A 13,580-nucleotide genomic window follows, 5' to 3' on the forward strand; every position below is an offset into this window, starting at 1 on the left:
TGGGTTCGAAATTCATGAGAAAGGCCTTACCAATAAGCAAAACAAAGACACTTGGCAGATTCACCGTCGCTTTGCTTTCATGGTGGCTTTTCTAGGAGTCATGGTCTTTCCAAACAAAGAGCGAACAATTGATATTCGCACCGCGAAAATTGTGCAAATCCTTACCACCAAATAAAATCACACCTTTGTCCCCATCATTCTATCAGACATTTATCGGGCTTTGACTTTATGTAAATCAGGAGCAAAGGTCTTCGAAGGATGCAAAATTTTGTTGCAAATGTGGGTGATGGAGCATCTCCAACAACAGCCCAAGATCATACAGTATGGGTCAAACAATGACAATTGCATCGAGAGCTATGAGGAAAGAACAAAAAATTATCAGACTCCAGAAGGGATAGAAGCATGGGTATCTCATCTAAAGGCTTTAACGGCAAACCAAATTGAATGGACTCTGGGATGGCTCCCGATGAGGGAAGTAATACACATGTCAGCCTCAAATAGTTATCTACTACTATTGGGATTGAGAAGCATTCAGCCGTATGCACCAATGAGAGTCCTAAGGCAATTAGGGAGATATCAAATAATTCCTGATGATGAAGATTTGAGTATGCAAGTAATCGAATTACACCCAGAAGCCACTATTCCCGAGGCTCTACTTCAGCAGATGTGGAATGGGTGCCGATACTTGAAAAGTGATACTCAAGTCCCAGACGCTACAAAGGGTGAAATAAATCCTGGATATGCAAGGTGGTTTGAAAAACGGTCTCGCGTGGATGATGTACCAGAGCCTGAGCTAAGAAGGCCAACAAAAAGACCCCATGTTCAAAACTTCAATGATAAAATCCAAGAACAGTTGATCTGGGGAGAAAAGGAAAAAGGGTACAAAGCAACTATCCATGCCCTAAAAGAAAATCTAAGAAGCCTCAGTTTGGAGAAAGATTTGCAAGCACAAGAAGCCGAAGGCGAGAAAAAGAGTCTAGCTTGTGAGAATGAAAATCTTCATGCTCGATTCCAAAAAATGAAAAGAGTTTCTGAAACGCCAAAGAGGAGCTGGAAGGATCAAAAAACCATCGCCAATCTCTTTGAAAGAATGCAAGATTATGATTCCATTCTTGCGGAAAACGAAAGGGCACTGAGCAAGGCAAAAGAAAGGATCCAACAATTAAATGAAGAAGCCAGATCTAACAAGGAACGCCAAGATAGGCAATCTGAAAAAGACAAGGCACAATTCAAGAAGGAAAAAGACTATTGGATGTGATCAGAAGACCAGCTTCGTGCACAACTAGAAGAGACAAGAAGATGCAACAGAGAATATCAACAAGCAGACCTCGATAGGGAAAGATCGCAAGCAAGATTAGAGCAAGCCAGACTCCGAGCTCTGTTAGAATCAGCTCTAGATCGTGAAAACTGTGTCAGAGATATAGCCACCACTCGTCAGCAGCAATTGCAAGACCAAGACCAATGTCTCCAAGGTTTCAGGGCACAAATCCACAACCTGGTAGTCTTCACATCTCAAAGTTATGTAAACTGCCAAGGAATGGATTATGAAAGGTTTACAGAGCATGCGCCCACTTTTGCTCGTCATCTAGCAATGGAGTTGGAAAGGATGTATCGTACGCTGGGAGGCCATCCAGGTCAAGCCCCACATTGAGCAGATAATCCAATATTTGACAACAAAAGTGGAAAGTGGGGCATGTTGTGAGATGTTAAGAATTGTATCTTTTATTTTGATTTAAGTGTGTGTGTTTCAAGCCATTTTCTTAAAGTTTTCAAATGTAATTCCATCTTTGTGTAATGAATAAAAGTGATTGCCTTCAATTCGAACTACGCAAGGTCTGATTCATGTAAGGCATGATACATAGGCAATCTCTAAGATTCGACCACCACGATAAAAGATATATATAATAAATAAAAGTTTCAAGAAAGCTGGGACGACACAAGCAGCCGAGCAAATGCATAATAGAAAGGGATTATTTGTCTAGGAGCATTGCATCTCAACGTGTGATTATATATGTGTTAAACTCTCAAAACTAACAAGTTTGTTCATTTTCAGAATTCAAGCAGTTAGTTTCTCTAAAGAGTATACTGGTATATTATCACTATCACACAAGATCAAAAAGACCAATACCCGAAAGTATGTCTATCCCAGATGTTGACACAGGTATGGAGATAGAGGAGATGGATGTCGGGAAAATGAAAGAAGAGATGTTTAAGCTCAAGCAGCAAATGGCTGAGATGTACCAAGCCTGGTCTACAGGACAGTTACCCCCATCTTACCCAAATAACCCCGCTCCATCAATGACCCAAACTCAGGATAATATTACCACTGAATTATCCCCAAACTTCCCCATTTACCAGCACTACCGAGGCACCACCTCTCAAACACCGCAGTCTCCACCTCCGAAACCCGTTCCATATTTTCCTCCACTTATGACTCCTGTTTTCGTAGCACCTCCCCTTGCTACATTCCACAAATCTCCTAGTGAGCCTACATTCTAGGCCCAGGACAACCAATATTGCCCCCGGAGCCCACCCTCAAAGCTTCCGAAATTCATTCAACTACTCCTTGTTTTGATCTCCCAACCGAAATTGACAAGCCAACTAAAAATGTCGAACAAGAAGAGATGTTTAGGAAGGTCAAGAGTCTAGAACAATCGTTCAGAGACATGCGAGGTTTAGGCGGGCAAGTCAGTGTAGCATACAAAGATTTATGCTTATTCCCCAATGTACAATTGCCAGTTGGCTTCAAGATGCCCAAATTTGACCTATATAGCGGGCACGGCGACCCAGTAGCCCACTTAAGGGGTTTCTGTAGCAAGATGAGAGGAGCTGGGGGAAAGGATGAATTATTGATGGCTTACTTCAGTCAAAGTTTAAGCGGATCAGCTTTGGAGTGGTATACACGCCAGGACCATGGGAGATGGTACACCTGGGATGACCTGGCACAGGCATTCGCATACCATTTCCAATACAATCTGGAAATCATCCCAGATCGATTATCTTTGACAAAATTTGAGAAGAAACACAATGAAAGTTTCAGAGAGTATGGTTTTCGGTGGAGAGAACAGGCAGCAAGAGTGGATCCTCCTATGAAGGAGAGCGAAATGGTAGACTACTTCCTCCAAGCCTTGGAACCGACTTACTATGTTTGGTTTCAGCGGTTGGGAAATCATTCAACGAAGTAGTGAAGATGGGAGGTATGGTGGAAGAAGGCCTCAAGACAAATAAAATCATGAGCTATTCAGCAATTAAGGCAACTACTCAAGCTATTCAAGGCGGGGTAGGAGGAATCGGAAGAAAGAAGAGGGAGGAAGCAGCAGTAGTTGATTCAGGAATTTGGCCGGGACCCAGAGGTTCACCGCTTTACTATAATCAACAACGACCTCGCCAATCAGCTTACCACCATGATTCATCCCAACACTACTATCACCCTTCAGAGCCTCATTTTTCCATTAACCATGCTCAAGCATACAATCAACCACCTGTTCACACCAATTGGCGTGCTCCTGTCACACCAAATACTTACCCACGAGCCTATCCCGGACCAGGTTTCAGGCCTAGGCCAGCATTCAGGGGAGAAAGGGAACAGAAAAAGAAAACTTACACTCCATTGGGAGAGTCTTACACTAGTCTGTTCCACAGGCTGAGACAGCTAGACATGCTGAGACCAATACAATCCAAGCTACCCAATCCTCCTCCAAAGAATCTGGATTACACCATTAGCTGTGAATATTGCTCCGGTGCACCAGGCCATGATACGGAGAAATGCTGGCATTTGAAAAATGCAATACAAGAGCTGATTGATACTAATAAAATCGAGGTTCAAACCCCCGAAGCCCCAAATATCAATAGAAATCCAATGTCAGCCCATCAAGAGGCTAATATGATAGAAATCATACAAGCTGATGGGGAGACAAAGAAGCCGTCACAAACTGTCATGATGATCAAGTCTCATGAAACCAAGCCAGATAAGCAGTTAATAGAGGCGAAGCCGGTGTCTAAGCAGAACAAAAATGGTGATGAACCATCTATGATAGTCGATGAGGGATCATCGAGCAAAGTTGCTGCAAAACAAGAAAGGCCGAAAGTGATAGTACCAGGGGTTGCTAACAAACCCATTGTATTCGTGGAAGGAGCCCGTACAGATCGGGTTATTATTGCACCTGTAATCCAGCTACCGGTCATCAACAACAAAGCCATCCCATGGAACTATGAACGGGTGACTGTAATGTACAAGGGCAAAGAAATCAAGGAAGAAGTGTGTGAGGTTCAAGGTTTGACTCGTTCGGGAAGATGTTTTACTCCCGAAGAGTTAAGAAAAACTAAAAATAATCCAACGCCAACAAAGAGAGCTGTGACAGAAGAAGAGGCGGAGGAGTTTTTAAGAAAAATGAAACTCCATGATTATTCTGTTGTGGATCAATTAAAGAAGACCCCCGCTCAAATTTCATTGTTGTCATTACTGATCCATTCAGAGGAACACCGTCTGGCTTTGATGAAAATCCTGAATGAGGCTCATGTTCCTGAAAAGATCTCTGTAAATCATTTGGGAAAAATAGCCAACAGAATCTTTGAGACAAACAGAATTACATTTGCTGATGATGAATTACCTGTGGAAGGTACTGAGCACAACAGAGCTCTTTACCTCACCGTGAAATGTGAAAACTCCGTAGTAACCCGGGTATTGGTTGACAATGGGTCAAGTGCAAATATCTGCCCTCTCTCCACTTTAAGCAAATTAAAAATTAGAGAGGAGAGGATCCAGAAGAATAGTATTTGCGTACGGGGATTTGACAGTGGAAGCAGAGATTCATTTGGCGACATAGTGTTGGAACTAACAATAGGGCCAGTTGAATTCACAATGGAATTCCAAGTGTTGGACATAACCGTTTCTTACAACTTGTTGTTGGGTCGACCATGGATCCATGCTGCTAAAGCAGTCCCGTCAACACTACATCAGGTTGTCAAGTTTGAATGAGATCATCAAGAAGTAGTCGTGCATGGAGAGGAAAGTTTAAATGCTCACAGCAGTACCATTGTACCAGTCGAGGGAACAGAAAATGACCAGGGACCATGGGTATACCAAGTGACCGACACAGTGTCGATAGAGAAAATTCCAGAGGGGAAATACCTTCCAAATCCAAAGATATCCTCTGCATCAGTCATGGTAGCTTATGAAATGTTAAAGAATGGCTTTATACCCGGCAAAGGTCTGGGTTTATCTTTGCAAGGAATTATACAACCAGTATCTCTCCCCGAGAACTGGGGAATATTCGGTTTAGGGTTCATACCCACCGCCAATGACGTGATAAGGGCCAGGAAGTTGAAACACCAAGCATGGGTTCTTCAAAAACCAGTACCACATCTGTCAAAGTCTTTTGTCAAGACCGGTGCTAAAAATCGCTCGATAACAACAATTCCTAAATCCCAGGTCAATCCTGAGGAGGAATTAATTGAAAGATTCGAGAAATTGTTTAGTGATGTGAATATGTTGGAAAGCGGAGAAGGCTGTAGCAACGCAAAATTTCAATTCGTTGGGCCAGAAACAAAGCTTAGTAATTGGAAAGCCACTCCTCTCCCAATTCGAAAGGAGTCTTGGTAGTTTATTTTGATTTTCTTTCAGTTTGTTTGGGTTACTTCAGGGTTGTAATCCCAAAGCTTATCTTACAGTTTGTTTGAAGTGTGCAAAACCTTGTTATCTTTCATCATCCAATAAAAAGCAGTTTCACTTTTGTTATTATCATTCCTAATAGTTTTCTTTTTTTTTTCTTCTTTCCTGTACAGTTCCTTTTACGCTGGCTCTAGTGATATGGCATGCATGAGGAATCCTCAGCCCAGTCTTAAAAATCAATCTGGTTCCGAAATATTAATTCAAGAAATATATTGTGATTATGAGTCAGAATATGATGAAGATGAGGTTTTTGAAGAGATTAGTAAAGAGTTAATTCACTTTGAGGAAAAAGTCAAACCTAACTTAAGTGATACCGAGGACATCAATATAGGGGACACGAGTAATACCCGAGAAACTAAAATAAGTGTCCATCTTGAGCCAAAGATCCGAGAGGAATTAATTAAAGCGCCCATAGAATTCAAAGTTGTTTTTGCATGGTCGTATGACGACATGCCGGGCCTGAGCACTGATTTAGTGGTTCACAAATTGCCCACCGATCCAACGGTGCCTCCTGTCAAGCAGAGGCTGAGAAAATTCAAGCCTGATATGAGTGTGATAATTAAGGAAGAAATCACCAAACAATTGGAATCAAAGGTCATTCGAGTCACTCGATATCCTGTTTGGTTGGCTAATGTCGTTCCTGTGCCAAAGAAAGACGGCAAAATTAGAGTATGCGTCGACTACCGCAATCTCAACAAAGCAAGTCCAAAGGATAATTTCCCATTACCCAATATCCATATTTTGATCGACAATTGTGCCAAGCATGATATAGGGTCTTTCGTGGATTGTTATGCCGGGTATCATCAAATTCTAATGGATGAAGAAGATGTAGAAAAGACGACATTCATCACACCATGGGGAACTTATTGCTACCGAGTAATGCCATTCGGTTTAAAGAATGCCGGAGCAACCTATATGAGAGCAATGACCACAGTGTTTCATGATATGATACACAAGGAGATTGAAGTATACGTGGACGATGTGATCATAAAATCAAAGCATCAGGCCAACCACGTTGGGGATTTGAGGAAGTTCTTCTTAAGACTTCGCAGGTACAACCTCAAGCTTAACCCTGCCAATCGCGCATTTGGAGTTCCATCCGAAAAGTTGCTGGGATTCATAGTCAGTCGACGAGGCATCGAGCTAGACCCATCAAAAATTAAAGCCATCCAAGAATTACCACCTCCCAGGAACAAAACCGAAGTAATGAGTTTGTTGGGAAGGTTAAATTACATCAGCAGGTTTATTGCTCAGCTCACAACAACCTGTGAGCCAATTTTCAAATTGTTAAAAAAGGATGCTGCGGTCAAATGGACCGATGAGTGTCAAGAAGCGTTCGATAAAATAAAAGGGTACTTGTCAAACCCACCCGTGTTGGTCCCGTCAGAGCCAGGAAGACCTTTGATTCTTTACTTGACGGTTTTGGAAAATTCATTTGGTTGTGTATTGGGGCAACATGACCTCACTGGCAGAAAAGAACAGGCCATCTACTACCTTAGCAAGAAGTTCACAGCTTATGAGATTAAGTATACTCATTTGGAAAAGACATGTTGCGCCCTAACATGGGTAGCTCAAAAATTGAAACACTATTTGTCATCCTACACTACTTACCTCATTTCTCGGTTGGATCCATTGAAATATATTTTTCAAAAGCCTATGCCAACGGGAAGACTTGCAAAGTGGCAGATATTGCTCACAGAATTCGACATCATCTATGTGACTCGAACTGCAATGAAGGCTCAAGCACTGGCCGATCATTTAGTCGAAAACCCGGTTGATGAGGAATATGAGCCGTTGAAAACTTATTTTCCTGATGAAGAAACAATGCATATTGACGAGGTGGAGCAAATTGAAAAGCCTGGCTGGAAACTTTTCTTTGATGGAGCCGCTAACATGAAAGGAGTCGGAATAGGAGCTGTAATCATTTCTGAAACAGGGCATCACTATCCTGTTACGGCTCAATTGCGATTTTATTGCACCAATAATATGGCTGAATATGAAGCTTGTATTTTGGGGTTAAGGCTAGCCGCAGACATGGGTATCCAAGAAATCTTAGTCATGGGAGATTCGGATCTTTTGGTACATCAAATTCAAGGAGAATGGGAAACCCGAGACTTGAAGCTCATACCATACCGACAATGTCTATATGATCTTTGTCAGCAGTTTCAATCAGTGGAATTCCAACATATTCCAAGAATCCATAATGAGGTTGCCGATGCATTGGCTACCCTGGCATCAATGTTGCACCATCCGGACAAAGCTTATGTAGATCCAATACATATTCAAGTCCAGGATCAGCACGCTTATTGCAATATGGTTGAAGAAGAATTTGATGGTGAACCATGGTTCCACGACATCAAGGAGTATATCAGGATGGGGATATATCCCGCACAAGCTACAGGAGATCAAAAGAGGACCATTAGGCGATTGGTAAATGGATTCTTCTTAAGCGGAGGAGTTTTGTATAAAAGAACCCCAGATCTTGGATTATTAAGATGCATAGATGCCAGACAAGTTGCAGCTGTCATGTCTGAAGTACATTCAGGAGTTTGCGGACCCCACATGAGTGGATATGTGTTGGCAAAGAAAATCCTCCGAGCCGGTTACTATTGGCTTACCATGGAGCGAGATTGTATCAGTTTTGTGCGCAAGTGTCATCAATGCCAAATACACGGAGATTTGATTCATTCTCCACCATCCGAGTTGCACACAATGTCGGTACCATGGTCCTTCGTTGCCTGGGGCATGGATGTGATTGGACCAATTGAGCCGGCAGCATCCAATGGGCATAGGTTCATTCTGGTAGCTATTGATTATTTTACCAAATGGGTTGAGGCCAAGACATTCTAATCAGTGACCAAGAAAGCTGTGGTCGATTTTGTACACTCAAATATCATATGTCGATTCGGAATCCAGAAGGTGATCATCACAGATAACGGTGCTAATCTTAACAGCAATTTAATGAAGGAAGTATGTCAACAGTTTAAGATTACACATCGTAACTCTACCCCATATCGGCCCAAGGCGAATGGAGCAGTAGAAGCAGCCAACAAAAACATAAAGAAGATACTTCGGAAAATGGTAGAAGGTTCAAAACAATGGCATGAAAAATTACCATTTGCATTATTGGGATACCGCACTACTGTTCGCACTTCAGTAGGAGCAACTCCTTATTTGTTGGTATATGGCACTGAAGCAGTAATTCCTGCAGAAGTTGAGATTCCTTCCCTTCGGATCATCGCCGAAGCAAAGATTGATAATGATGAATGGGTCAAAACCCGTCTGGAACAGTTAAACTTGATTGATGAAAAACGATTGGCCGCAGTATGTCATGGTCAATTATATCAAAGAAGAATAGAAAGAGCATACAACAAAAAGGTGCGTCCCCGGAAGTTTGAAGTAGGTCAGCATGTGCTGAAACGTATTCTTCCACATCAGGTCGAGGCAAAAGGCAAATTTGCCCCGAATTGGCAAGGACCATTCATTGTGACCAGAGTATTATCGAATGGTGCACTATGTTTAAAAGATATTGAAGGCAAATGCATAGATATGGCGATCAATTCTGACGCGGTAAAGAGATATTATGCATAAATTTTTTGAATGTTTGTATTTAGCATTATTTCGAAGATTGGAATGACAAAGGCCATTTATTCTGCTATCCAAACACTATACCCTTTGTTTCCCCCCTTTGAGCCATACTTGTTTCTTTCCTACCCCCTCTTGGAAGCAATAAAAAAAAATATAAAAAAAAATCACTATCATTTATATATATATATATATATATATATATATATATATATATATATATAAATTTATATATAAAAAATCACTATCATGTGGTGAACTACGTTTGACCTGATTCCTCAAAGAAGGATACGTAGGCGCTTCACGGCTCGGTCATAGGGTGCACAATATACATGATGTGCACAAAAAGTTATGTCAAGCGACCCCAATCAAAAAACTGGGGCAGAAATTGTATTAGAAATAAGAAAAAGATTCCAAGAGTTGTAATTTTAAACCCATACCAGAACTGTTTAGCTGTTAATGCCTTTTCCATTTCTAACCCCATACCAGAAAGACCTTTCGACCAATCTTAGAAAAATGCTGAGTCAAGCAAATGAAGATGGTTCATAACACTCTAGTACAAACAAGAAAAGAAAGTAAAAATGAGAGAGTCTTATAGGTGAAAACCCACACGGGCACCATAAGGCGACGGAAGTTGAGAGAAAAGTAAAATGAGAGAGTCTTATTGGTGAAAACCTTCATAGGCACCCTAAGGCGAAAAGGAAGTGAAAAAATGAGGAAAGTTTATCGATGAAAACTCTTTGAGACAATTGAAAGGAGATTGATTAAAAGACTGGGTTGATTAATCCGAAATGCATACCCTGATCATTGGTGCCAGTAATTCCAATCAGATAAGTCCTTTATTCCTTTTCCAACAGTCATCCAAATTTGGATTTTTCTTTTCATTCTATGATTGTCGAAATCAGCGTATTTCGTTACTAATAATCTTACTTTCTAAAAGCTTTGAGATAAGTTTTATTCCAAACAAATAAGAAGTAATGTCAAGGTATACTACCAAGATTCAAGGTTACAAAATACAACCACGAAAGGTGGGAGATAAAAGATATGGGTGTAAGAAAGGTGAAATCAAAAGTGGATCAGGAAAGTCAGAAGGGACATATGATTACAGTTAAAAGGGTTTGAAGGAAAACATACAGAGGAGAATCCTATAGTCAAGAATCAATTACAAGGACAAAACAGTCTTTTCAACCATTCCAAGGCAACAAAGAAAAAACGAAGAGAAACATCACCATCGGCAAGAATACCCCAGTCAACCACCCTGCTTTAAACTAACGAAGTTTTCTTTGATTTAAAACAGGGGCAAATACAATATTTGTGTCAGGAAATACCTGGATGAGAATTAAAGAAGTCAGGCGTCCACCTGGAGAATGAGGATGAGAATTAAAGAAGTCAGGCGTCCACCTGGAGAATGAGGATGAGAATTAAAGAAGTCAGGCGTCCACCTGGAGAATGAGGATGAGAATTAAAGAAGTCAGGCATCCACCTGGAGAATGAGGATGAGAATTAAAGAAGTCAGGCGTCCACCTGGAGAATGAGGATGAGAATTAAAGAAGTCAGGCGTCCACCTGGAGAATGAGGATGAGAATTAAAGAAGTCAGGCGTCCACCTGGAGAATGAGGATGAGAATTAAAGAAGTCAGGCGTCCACCTGGAGAATGAGGATGAGAATTAAAGAAATCAGGCGTCCACCTGGAGAATGAGGATGAGAATTAAAGAAGTCAGGCGTCCACCTGGAGAATAAGGATGAGAATTAAAGAAGTCAGGTGTCCACCTGGAGAATGAGGATGAAAATTAAAGAAATCAGGCGTCCACCTGGAGAATGAGGATGAGAATTAAAGAAGTCAGGCGTCCACCTGGAGAATGAGGATGAGAATTAAAGAAGTCAGGCGTCCACCTGGAGAATGAGGATGAGAATTAAAGAAGTCAGGCGTCCACTGGAGAATGAGGATGAGAATTAAAGAAGTCAGGCGTCCACCTGGAGAATGAGGATGAGAATTAAAGAAGTCAGGCGTCCACCTGGAGAATGGGGATGAGAATTAAAGAAGTCAGGCGTCCACCTGGAGAATGAGGATGAGAATTAAAGAAGTCAGGCGTCCACCTGGAGAATGAGGATGAGAATTAAAGAAGTCAGGCGTCCACCTGGAGAATGAGGATGAGAATTAAAGAAGTCAGGCGTCCACCTGGAGAATGGGGATGAGAATTAAAGAAGTCAGGCGTCCACCTGGAGAATGAGGATGAGAATTAAAGAAGTCAGGCGTCCACCTGGAGAATGAGGATGAGTATTGAAGAAGTCAGGCGTCCACCTGGAGAATGAGGATGAGTATTGAAGAAGTCAGGCGTCCACCTGGAGAATGAGGATGAGTATTGAAGAAGTCAGGCGTCCACCTGGAGAATGAGGATGAGAATTAAAGAAGTCAGGCATCCACCTGGAGAATGAGGATGAGTATTGAAGAAGTCAGGCGTCCACCTGGAGAATGAGGATAAGAATTAAAGAAATCAGGCGTCCACCTGGAGAATGAGGATGAGTATTGAAGAAGTCAGGCATCCACCTGGAGAATGAGGATGAAGAAGTTAAAAAGAAGTCAGGCGTCCACCTGGAGAACGAGGATGAAGAAGTTAAAAAGAAGTCAGGCGTCCACCTGGAGAATGAGGATGAAGAAAGAAAAGAAGCAGTCAGGCACCCACCTGGAGAACGAGGGAATGCAATTAAAGTGTTGAAATCAAAAGCCCGATCATATGATAAAGGAGCACACTTAGAATACATAAAGCGGAGGAGTCCAACAAAATCCCCAGCAAGAAACAACAAGAGTCCCAAAAGAAAATACGGGACACAATGAAAAGGAATACAGAATAAGCCAAATGCCCAAGAGTCACCAAGATATCAAGACAACAAGAAACGCAAGGGCATGATCTAGATAAGATTTTTTATAATTCCTGTACCATAATCTAGTTTAATTTTTGTATTACCTTTGAAGTAAGGTGTAATAAGGAGATCAGCAAGCAGTAAAAACAGCATGAAGCAGCAGTAACATCACAATCCCACGGTAGTCCCAGCTACCAAAAACTTCCCGAACTACATTGACCTGATTCCTTTATAGCCAAGGATATGTAGGAAACCTTTGAAGCAGAGGTTCGGTCAAATCTTTCAAAAAATGCTTCCCACGGAGTATTTGAACGGGCAAAAATCGCTCGTATCCGCTTTCGGAATTGGAAGGGGAGCAGCACTAGGCTTCCATGGTTGTTGTGAGTATTGTGAGCACGTGATTTTTGCCTTACGAAAACTACTCCAAAATAAATCAAAAAATAAAATAAATTTCTTTTACTGTATAATTTTTGAATTTGCATGGTGTTAAATATTTGTTTTATGTCCGTAAATGTTTACTTTGTCATAATAAAATAGAAATAAAATAAAATACAGGTTGCATGCATATAGGATTTAATTATACATTTAAAAATAAATAATAAATCACAAAAATATGTGTCTGTTCTAGTTTAATATTTCACTGTGTGATTAATGTTTTGTCTATATATTAATAGGAAATTTATCTTTGTAAGGGTAATTTTGTTTTTATTATTTTAATTAGGAATTTAATAATTAGGAATTTAATTAGGAAATTAAGAGAAGTAGAAATTAAGTGGGTAAAATGGATCTGGGCTAAAATCCTAAACAAAGAATCAGGCCCAAACCATTTTTAACCCCCACAGCCCAATCCAGCATCCCCCTGTCCGGTCCAATTCAGCTACGCCAAACGACGTCGTTTGGTGATCATTCATCAAGGGCCGTTAGATTAGATCAATTTAACGGCTGAGATACATTACCCTTACCCGGAACCCTCTACCCGACCCATTGCCCCGACTCAGCCCGACCCTGGCATTAAACCAAACGACATCGTTTGGTTTAATGAACGGATCCTGGCCACTCATTCTGATTGATCTAACGGTCAGCATCAATCCACCCTTCCCCTATATAAGGCCCAAACCCTTACCCCGGCCCCCTAGCCAAACACCCCCCCTCCTTCCCTGTTCATCGTCCCTTCCAAAACTCACCCCTAACCCTAGCCGCCCTAGGATCCCACCGCCTGAAACCCGGCGGCATCAACGCCGCCGGTCACCAAAATAACACCCTAGAATCCCCTGAACATCCTCTACACAGATCTAACATTGGTTTCCTTCGAATCAGGCCCCAACTCTTCGAATCTTAAATCGAAGGTTGGCCTGAAAACCTTATCTTCTCCGATGGCCTCCAAAATAACACCACAACTTCCCCTAGATACCCTCATCACGGATCGGTTAGTTGCATGGCTCGAATCCTACCGGAACTGCTC

The sequence above is a fragment of the Nicotiana tabacum genome, chromosome 7 (genome assembly GCF_000715075.1).
Source record: "Nicotiana tabacum cultivar K326 chromosome 7, ASM71507v2, whole genome shotgun sequence".
NCBI classification, from domain to species: domain Eukaryota; kingdom Viridiplantae; phylum Streptophyta; class Magnoliopsida; order Solanales; family Solanaceae; genus Nicotiana; species Nicotiana tabacum.